We start from the raw sequence: 10414 nt of genomic DNA, 5'->3' as shown, positions 1-10414 counted from the left end.
CATACAAGCATATTGAGCACTGACACCTGACAGGAGTCTTTCAGTACTTGATTAAGATTTTGAGGAGTTACACTAGTGTGGAAGACAGATTATTAATGTCATAGGGTGAAAAGGAAGTGGCATGTTCACATTTTTCATTGTTAATAAAACATTAACAACAGATTTTATCACTGGATAAAAAAATTTTAAAAAAGGCCTCTGGCTCAGACACAGAGAGGGAACTTACTTTGCTCTCAGCTTTCAGCTGGTAGACACAAACACTCACTTACATCTGATCCAGGAATGAGATCTGGGTGCTTTTCCTCAAGGACAGACGCCTCAGCAGCGAGTGAGACTTGAAACAAGGTCTTCTTGAGATACAGATCCTAGCTCATTAAAGCCACAGCTTTCAATTTCCCTCTTATCGTGTAGACATTTCAGACTGTCAATACCAACACCAGACAGACATGGCTATAGACCTTAAATAAAAATAATAAAGCAGAATTAAAGTTGACTCTCGTTTTTTAGATATATTGGACCTTTTTGCCTTTATTTGATAGGAGAGACAGGAAAGGGGAAGACAGAGAGAGGATGACAAGCAGCAAAGGGCCACAGGTCAGACCCAAACCTATGGCCACTGCAGCAAGGATGGTATTCATTGGCTGGATATAGAATAGATGCAGACTGTATGATGCATAAGCAACTTTTAAGTATGAAAGTGAGGGGATCTGACTCCTTCCACTTACTTAATAAGACTCAATAAGGTTAAATATATTTATTTAACCGAAAAGCATCCTTTTGTATCTGACTGTAGTGAACATCCAGGCATCTGACACACTGAGGTGTTCCTAGTGTTCTCTGCAGTGACCTTACAGTGACCCTGTGTGTTTCTTTTATGAAGGGAACAGACGTGATGACAGAAATAACAAAGATGTTCCATCACTTTGCCTGCCATCATGCAACATCTTGTAATCCTTGTTTACATGATGCTTTTAATTGATGTTCTGAGTTAGCCAGAATGAGTCATTAAACCTTTTAAATGTTTTGTAACTTTGGTTTCTGCTGTGGTCAAACCTGCCCGTCTGGTTTGGTGTGTGAAATTATGGTTCAAATGTACTGTATTTCTGTATCCTGTTATTTGGTTCCAATGACACGAGTTTCATATGAGGATCATTACGTTTAATTAAATAAAATCATGCAATTATTATTTCTGAACTTGAGGATCCAGTCTGTCAACAGGTCAGTCAGAAGCTTCACATATATACTACACTACTACATGGACTTCTGAGTTACTTACATTAGCAGTGAACTTTATTTTACTCCCCTACATTTCGAAAGGAAATATATACTCCATTACAATTGTTTGTTTACTTATTTTAAGTAGATTTTCCATACAAAACACATGAAGAGCTTGTAAAACCTGATGCTTTGTCATAGATAAAACTACGCAACAGTATGGACAATCAGAGCTGAATTGATTAGTTGATCAGTCATCGTTTCATGGTTCCAGTTAGTCAAATGTGAGGATTTGATTTTTATTAAACATGCAGTGTGAAGGTGTCACTTCGGTGTCACTAGCTCCATCTCAACCAAGTACAACAGTAAAACCCTGCCTTTACAAAAATCTAATGATATAACATAAAACAGTCACAGTCAAACTTTTATTTTGTGTTGACTCTGGTGGCCCCTTTGGACAAAAGCGATAGTTTTTGTGCCGCCTAGTTTCATTGATTTCCATGTGAATCCAAGCTGCTGGCAAGCATTAAGAATATAGAAGTTGCCAATCTTTTCACTGATGGTCTTGTCTGTTTATAGGTCATATAGAGGCATCACTATGAAATTTAGACTGTTTCATTACCAGTTAAAAACTCCATGTATTAGGTTTAAATAACATTTTCAATACTTCCACTGGAGTTTTTACAATACAGTACATTTTACAGTACTTTTACCTCAAATCTGAACATGTGCCTCCCCACTGCTTGTCGTGTTTTTCAGAAGTTTAACCCCCCCCCTGTAGATTCACACATTGTAACCTGCACACCTACAGTCTTGCCTCTTGGAGTTGTTTGGCCTAGATTTAAGATGGACATGCTCACAGCTCTTTTAGCACTTCGGTTTTCTTGACCTGATTAAGTAAAGGATTGTGTTTTAAGCTAACATTTCCAAGTGCCACTCAAGAGAAAAACTGAGAATTTTCACTTTGAAATAAACATATAAATCCATAACTCTTGTATAAGTACAATACAGACAACAACACTTAAGAAATAACCTTAGAAAGCAGTTTCCACATTCAGAGTTTAAAAATAAATTGTTCAAAATATAAACTAATGGACAAATAGAAAGATATAAACAATAATAGTAAAGAAAAATATTATGATGTGGGTGCAAATGTTTTTAAAATCTAAACATGTGATTGCTTTAACTCTTTGCTTGCTTCTGCAACAACAACATCTGGGGAAATCTGAAGGATAATTCGGACAGCAACATGTTCCAAGAAATACGTAGGCCTACATCCTGTTTGTTTCTTTCCCTAACAAATACGCAGGCAACTCTCAACTTGACAAAAACTGCCTTTGACCACCAGTGTTCATTTCCTCTGAAGTCTTTGTTCAATGCTAAATTAAGTTAACATAATCACATGAGCCAAATAGAGCCAAATGGTGTTTCCTTTACAAAATGTTTTGGACAACTTGTAACTAGTGCAGTGGCAGTGTATCCCCAATTACTAATTACATTTCTGAAGAGCAGTGAATTACAAGGTGGTTGCATGGCACAAACTGTAAACAACAAAACTGTCATTGAACATGAGTGTGTGCATGTGTGTATCAAGTGTGTCATAGAAACATTTGGGAACAAGTTTCTTGCTCTTAGGTCTGGAAACATGCCCTTCATTAATATGTGTCCTACCAAAGTGTCCTTGAGCAAAGTACCAACTGAAATGTAAAACCATGGAAAATATATTTTGTTTCTAATCAGTGGTGGAGGAAGTATTCAGATATTTTTAAGTAAAGGTACAACCTGTCAAATAATCCTAGTGAAGTAAAAAGTACAATATTTGCCTCCAAAATGTAGTTGAGTAGAAGTGTAGTGTGGCATGAAAAGAAAGGTATGAAGTAAAAAAGCTCAGATTTGTACTGAAGTACAGTACTTGAGTAAATGTACTTACATACATTGTTTCCAATACATAATGTCATCTGGATTTTGTTTAGAGATTCAAAAGTGTGTAAAGCAGCTTAACTATGAGAACAGGACTATTGAGGTGTCGCTTACTTTGAAAATACAATATATAGTCTAAGTATGTGGACACCCTCATACTTGGAACCTGGCTGCATGAGATTTGCTCTCATGATCATAGATTACAGACAGGATCAAGGTGATTTAATAAAAACATACATCTGTCATTATGGAAAATGATATATAGTGACCTAGATGCACTCAACAGACAGTAGCTGTTGCACCTATTGCACCTCTGAATGATTGTTGTGTCTGGTGATCACACAGACACAGAAACACTCTTTTCTGACCCCACCCTCTCAATCAAAACCAATCACAAGTCATCAAAGCCAGTGGCAACAACCGACCGATTTGTGCATATTCACTCACCTCACCTTTTTAGGGCCAATGGGCAGTCAGGATCCAAACAGTGTTTACTTAAATTGTAGAGCACACTAAGGCTGGAGGAGTTTATGACTTAATGACAACATATTGAGTTTCAGACACTGCAAAACATACAATACAAGACTAACAGCTCCAACAAGTTCAACATGACAGTGACACACTGTTCCTGATGAAAAAAATAGTTTCATAATAATTATATATACTTTTCTATTGACATAAAATTGCTGTTATGGCACTCTTGGTGCAATGAGGTGACTCATGAACAGCTGAAGTGTTCATGAGTCAGGAATCAAGGAGAGTCTGGACAGTCAAACTATGTTCCCGTAAAGGATCAAGTCATTTCCCAGCAAGCTTCCCTTTAACATCTGCTTGTTTGTCTAAAAATACAAAAACACCTTACAAGTGTGTTCAGTGTAAACCATCGTAGGCCTCCTGAACCACAAGCAAGCAAGCTTTATATCTGTTGGCCATCATTATCGTCTCTCATCACCATTCAGGATCTGGTCGCGGTTTTTGCTCATGCTCCATGGCTACCGTTGGCTGTGTGGTTCATCAAGTTGTCTCTTTGATGTTGTCATCCATAGTGAAGTCATCAATGACGACTTATTCAGACTAAACCGTCTTTATTAAAAAGTGCCAAATAATCTCAATTAGTTCTTGGAAATTATGAACTCAAAAAAACAGATGAAGTGAGTATTCTGTTATTGGGCCATGAGCCTGCCAGTTAGGGTTTGATTGTGATGGGAAAGATGAGTCATTGAGTTGCTGGATGCCGAAAAACGTCTTTGGCTAAATTTGTGACATGATAAGTGCAATATGAAGCAGAGATTTGAAGCTCATTAGAACAGATAAACATTCATCATATAACAACATAACAGCATGCACAGGGGCCTTAAAAAGTAGATGTAGCAAATATAAAAATTCTCCAATTTCTTGAAAGTAAATGGATGGATTTTAGTGATTCAAATATTATTACAATCTAATTTCTTCATCTTGGCCTCCATTTTACTATCTGTAACTATCACCCTGAGGAAAATCCAGTGACTGTGAGTAGTTTTTAAAGTTACTTTTAAAAAGACAAATACAACATGTGACCTCATTCAAATATGGTAATATGCCTCAATACATGCCCCCATGTTTTCAACAAACAACCTTTGAAAGTCCTTGATTAATAATGTTCACAGGGGGATGGAAAAATGAACACTTCAGGCTTCAAGATTCAAATATACAGTATGGGCAGTGAAATACAGGCTGGGAAACTGAGGCTTTGATGAAAAGGCTAATGTTCAAAGAAAAATAAGATTTGGAATAAGGGTAAAAATAATATACAAAGGATAACATTTTAAATAAAATACAAATGTATGCAGTACACTGATGAAATGTGTGTATTAAAATGTACATGTTTATCTTTGTGCATTCAGTGTCCTACCATGTCTGCAGTGAACTTGGACTGTAGTTTTTGCATTGTATGCACTGTATAATTATATTGTTTTGAGACACTGTGGTTGGCAAACAGTCAGCAGACCAAGGACTGTTGATACCAAACTTCCTCTTTCAGCCCTTCTTATAACTGAGTTGTCTAACTGTGTAATCTGTAATATGTTAAAGTAGCATCAGTCAGTCTTATCAGGACAAATTTGGCGTCATTGTTACCTGTTTCTTCTGTAGATAGAACTGAAAACAAAATGTACACAACCAGGGTATGTCTGAGCAGAAAAGACGCGTCAAGGTTGATGTGTGGAGGTCAGTCATTCTGATTTGTTTTTCTTCTTTAAAATCAGTAAATCAGAATCGGCTTACATACCGAAGGGAACGGTGGCAGACAAACCAAAACATACACAAGTTGCTTTCCCCCTGCGCTGAGACATTTGAATGGGAGGACGTATCACTGGGTTGTTTTAGAAGACATCATAAGGCTTTGTTATGTACTATGTTGGAGGGGAATGCAGGGAGTTTGTTGGGTGTTTGAGTGTGCAGATTCATCCATGGCCAAATGTTGAATGTTTTGTCTTTCGGGCCAAAGGGTTGACTTAAGTCTCTGTTCAGTCTTCGCATGTCTTGGGGTTGGAGCTTTTAGGCAAAAGTGTTTACCATGTTCAGCACCTTAGTTGAGCATGTAAGCATGCTGCAACTATCATGCTAAACTCTTGGGAGAGACTCTGTGTGCTGTGTGTGATAAGTGTGGTATTCATAACTGAACTGTGTGTCATGAATTAATCCTTTCATGTCAACATCAAGCCGATGATCTGACCAACAAAGTGTCTCTTTTGGCCATGTGACGCCCACATGCCTGGACGTGATGTGAACCAGTGCAGACGTCCTGTGACATCAGGACGTCGGTGCTGGTTCACATCAACGCCTTGTTGACTCTAAAGAGAGCGAGGGGGATCAGTTTGCAGCTCCCCTCCCTTTTCAAGGCTTCATGGAAATCAGTGTAACTTCAGAGGGGTCACAGAGCAGACAGCAGAGAGCTGCACACCAAGCTGCTCCCCAGAATATTCTGTAAGGGGAAAAATACCATGTAGGAACAAACAACATCCCCAAACAACATGTAAAAAGAGCAGCTTTGTTTATGTCTGCTCCTCCCACGGTTGTAATTCAGGGTTCCACAAAATCTACTTGTTGCTTTGTATTGCTTATGATCTGTCTTCTCTTTGTTTCAGGGCTCTGTGGCGCTCTTTGTTTGTGAATCTTCCTCAGTACAATGGAGGCTCCACACAGAGCCCAAAATGCCTGATGTGATGAATTTTAACAAATAAATCAATCTTCAGTATTTTGAGGTGACATCACCACAAGCAACAGTGTGACTTCCTAAAATATAAAACAAAAGGGAATGATCTCAGCGCCTAGAATCTCAGAAATCAACACCTTTGACAGTGAATCACTGCTGCTCTATCTATGAGGAGACATTTAGTACATTTTTTTAGTTCTGGTTAGAGTGCCGTTGCCAGAGGTCAGAATGAATTTCTAAAAAATTTGGACTGAGGTATAGGCCTATGCCTCTTCAGGTTTAACATATACAGATACATACTTCCATCCATCAAACTTATTATAATGAAGATGTATGAGCCATAAGCCATAAGACAAAACAGATGTAATGTATATGTAAGGCCTATAAAGCATGGTCTAATACATTAGTGCATTATAGCTCATTATGAGAATCTATGTCATGGATTATTGATATTGTAGAAATAAAATGTGTCACTGAAGTAAAACATTGCTGCTGTGCAAACAATGTATCTCCCAAAGAGATAAAAAAAAGAAAGAAAAAATTCAGATTGTTTTGGTAAAGAATTAGGAGAGTTTTCCTCCATAAAGGAACAGTTAATCTGATGCATGGTGCAGATGCATGGCTTTTTATCTATTAAAATATACTTTTTTTTTATGTCTGGCTTCTTGTCTAGCACGTTTCAGTGGCATCAATGAACCAAGTGTAGTTTCAGTCAGCTCACATTGTGGCTACCTCTTCAAACACACAGTAAAATTGGTCAGATAGTGCAAATATATTCCCTCTGTGTTAAATGCGTAGAAGGCATATGCAAGCTATTTCCCCTCCCATGCGACATGCACGTGGCCAGGTTGTTTGGTTGGGAGAACTGGCTGCCTGCCAGTTCTGGGGAGAAAGTTTCTCCTCCATAATGTGACAAACATGAAAGCAGCGTTCAGGAATGTATTTTTCTTGGACAGAGTGCAAGATTAGCACATAGCTCTCTCAGAGCTGCAGAGCTGAAAAACAATGGTGGGGGTAAGCTGATGAGACAAGTAAGTTTTGACTTGAACGTATTGCACAATCTTCTTGCTTTCCAGGGTAAAAAAGAACACTATGTCCCACGAAGGCACAACAAGTCAGATGTAAATACTCTTAAAGCAGAAATAGGGCGTGTGGCAGAGACCTCGGTGTCAGATATCCTGGATAATGTTAAAATGTATATAACGGGGAGACTTGAGGACTCACACAGCAGTAATTCCTTCGAAGTTTCTTTGCATTCCTTTGCTTATTTTCATGCCACCACACGTTTCACATTTTGTCTTTAAAATTTAAGTTTGCTAAAAGCAAATGGGCAGGTGAGAATCTTTGGTCCTGCACACCTCGAGAGGGAGGTTTATACACCAGTAGCTGGACAGTATTTCTAATCCCATCAGAGTCAAGTGTCAAATCTTCTGATACCAAACAGCAGCTGAAACGCTCAACATATAACTTAATCAAATTTACACTTCTGTATCAAGCTGCCCTCCCTCCTCCAGGAGGGGATAGGTTTGTTTTCACACAGCACAGACTGGATATTTCATCTGAGTCATGTGGAAGGAGATTAATAACTGAAATCAGCCCAATTATCACCATTTCAGCTTGTATGTGTCTGTGCCAGCTGCTGTTCTGGGTTGTTGTGATTGGTCTGATTCTTTTAAATGTGACCTTCAATTATTGTTGCAGCTTCTGACAAGAAATTATGTATTTAGCAGTACCTGTATCAGCCTGTTAAAGTTCTCTCTCCTCTTGACAGTACTGTTTCTCCAGAAGTAAGAGAACCTCAGTTATCATCATCACTGCTTGAGTGCAATATGTAAAATTGTACATAAGCTGAAACAGGAACTAAAAAGTTATGTCTGGAAGAACAAAAAAAAAAAAAAAAAAACCTGAAACAGAAATAGCTCAGAAAACTAAACTGAAAATGAAGAGAATACTAAAGAATAAATACTACACAAAGTAAAACAGTTCTTCTGTTAAGGGGAAGTAAAACAACCCCTCATGTGGGCACCCAGCTGTTTGTCACTGTTGTCAGAACAGTTGCTTCAGTTTTCTTACTTGCTGCTGTCATGATGTAGCCAACCATAGGATCAGCTCTGGTGGAAACAATGTCAGAGCTAAGCACAGCCGTAATATGATGCTCCTTTTTCATATGTATCAATTTAAATCTGGAAAGACAACATGTGAATGAGAATGTAAGAGCTTTATTTTTTATTTTTTTAAGACTTTGGCACTGACTGTGTTGATTTGATCGATCTAAAGGCACTAAGCCCTTTAAATAGCAGCCAATCAGAGAGCCTCCCCAGGGAGACATAGACACTGGTGGTTTAAAAGATAGGTTCACAAGTTTTCAAGCTTGTATTAATTAATTATTAGTTAACTAATAGTCAGGGTGCATACAGGCATTCAAACAGGCTTTGAATGCTATAATCATTCCCTCTGTTCTGGCTGTTGCATCCGGCCACTCTCTCTCTGACCCTTGACCTTCTAACTTCTGGTTTCCTGTAGTGCTGATTTACTGTAGGAACTGTTCTCCTACATACTCCAGTCGCTCTAGATAAGGGTGTAAGCTTAATACCTACAATGTAAATGTTATTGTGAGTGTAATTCGATTCGGCTTGTCTCGGACTTGTTGTTGCCCCGCCATGAGAGGCTCCTTGTTTGGAGTGATCTGATCTGCTGAGGGGAGGTGTAACTCCCTGCAGGGAAAGACGATGGGCTGTGGTTGGTTGAGACATTAGGGGTCGATGTTAAACTGCCCTGCATGTGCTAAACAAAAGCTGATGGAGAGCAGGGTAACAAGGAGAAAGAACTGAATCACTTTAAAGTAAGCAAGAGGAAAAGGACAGACTTGCTATTGTTTATTGTTTACAGACTCAAATATTTCCATTGGGGGGACCCAGCAGTTATTGTGGTATTCTTGTCATATGTTAATAGGTCAGTCAGGTGTATGATTTTGAGTCAAAGAGGTCAGTGTCCTTTCCTCTTTTCCACCATTCCTCTTCTGAAAAATCACATCTCAGATCTTACACCAAGCATCAAGACATAAACAATAACAAACAACATCCTGGTTTGGAAAACTTTCTATACGTGATTGTAAACTTTTCATTTAAACATCATTATTATGTCAAGACAGACATCTTCTGAACTCCTTTGTTGTTGGGACAAAGGGAAACTTCCCATAACTGGTTGTAAATCTACCTTCTAGTGTTGCACCAAAATCTACAGCTAAAGTGATATTTTTTGTTAGTAAACAGTGCCAACCACTTTCTGTTGGCCCCATGTGGTGCAGATAAGGAAATATCCTGGATAACACTGCACAACCATCCTGTAACTTTTTGACATTTCCCTTTAGTCCAGAAGCTTACTTTGAACACTATCTACACTTCCTTTGGAGGAATTAAAGAATATAAACTCATCTCTGACTTAAGATTCCTGATTATTCATGCTTGTTTCAAACATTTAAGTCATTACCTCTTTGTTCAAACAGTAGAGGTTGAAATGATGAGACGGCCATGCTGTCTGGTTATTAGCAAATACTTTAAGTCCCTATGTTTAGCATTCATAAACATCTATAAACATGTAATAAATGGTTTATAACATACTATAATGTAGTTGGAAGCAGTGTTTGTTAATTAATGTGTCAACAACCCTTCCTGTGGGCATACATAAGTCCAGGCTGGTGTATAAACAGATAATGAATGGCAATATAGTAAAACACATAATACAAAATATTACTCCATAGGAGAAGTTATAATTGTTAAAAGTACTGTACATAAAAAAACTGTTAAAATGTACTTTAAAATGTTGTTGCTTTTTACAACTACATTATAGTGCGACATAAACTATTTATTAAATGTTTGTTTTTTTGTGCTGTACTTCAGATGTTCTTTAACCGACTATCAGATCATCCCCGTCACCATGGTATCCCACAGGGGTCAAATTGTGGTAAACTTTATTTTGCTGTCGCTCCGGTTCTATAGGTTATATAATGCATCTGACAAAGTGAACACAGAATCTCTCTGTGGGTTTTTAAATCATGTTCACTTCTCACAGCTCATCCTCTTATGG

The sequence above is a fragment of the Dicentrarchus labrax genome, unplaced genomic scaffold (genome assembly GCF_905237075.1).
Source record: "Dicentrarchus labrax unplaced genomic scaffold, dlabrax2021, whole genome shotgun sequence".
Classification (NCBI taxonomy): Eukaryota; Metazoa; Chordata; class Actinopteri; family Moronidae; genus Dicentrarchus; species Dicentrarchus labrax.
The sequence above is the reverse complement of the archived record's forward strand: the minus strand, read 5'-3'. Positions refer to the sequence as shown.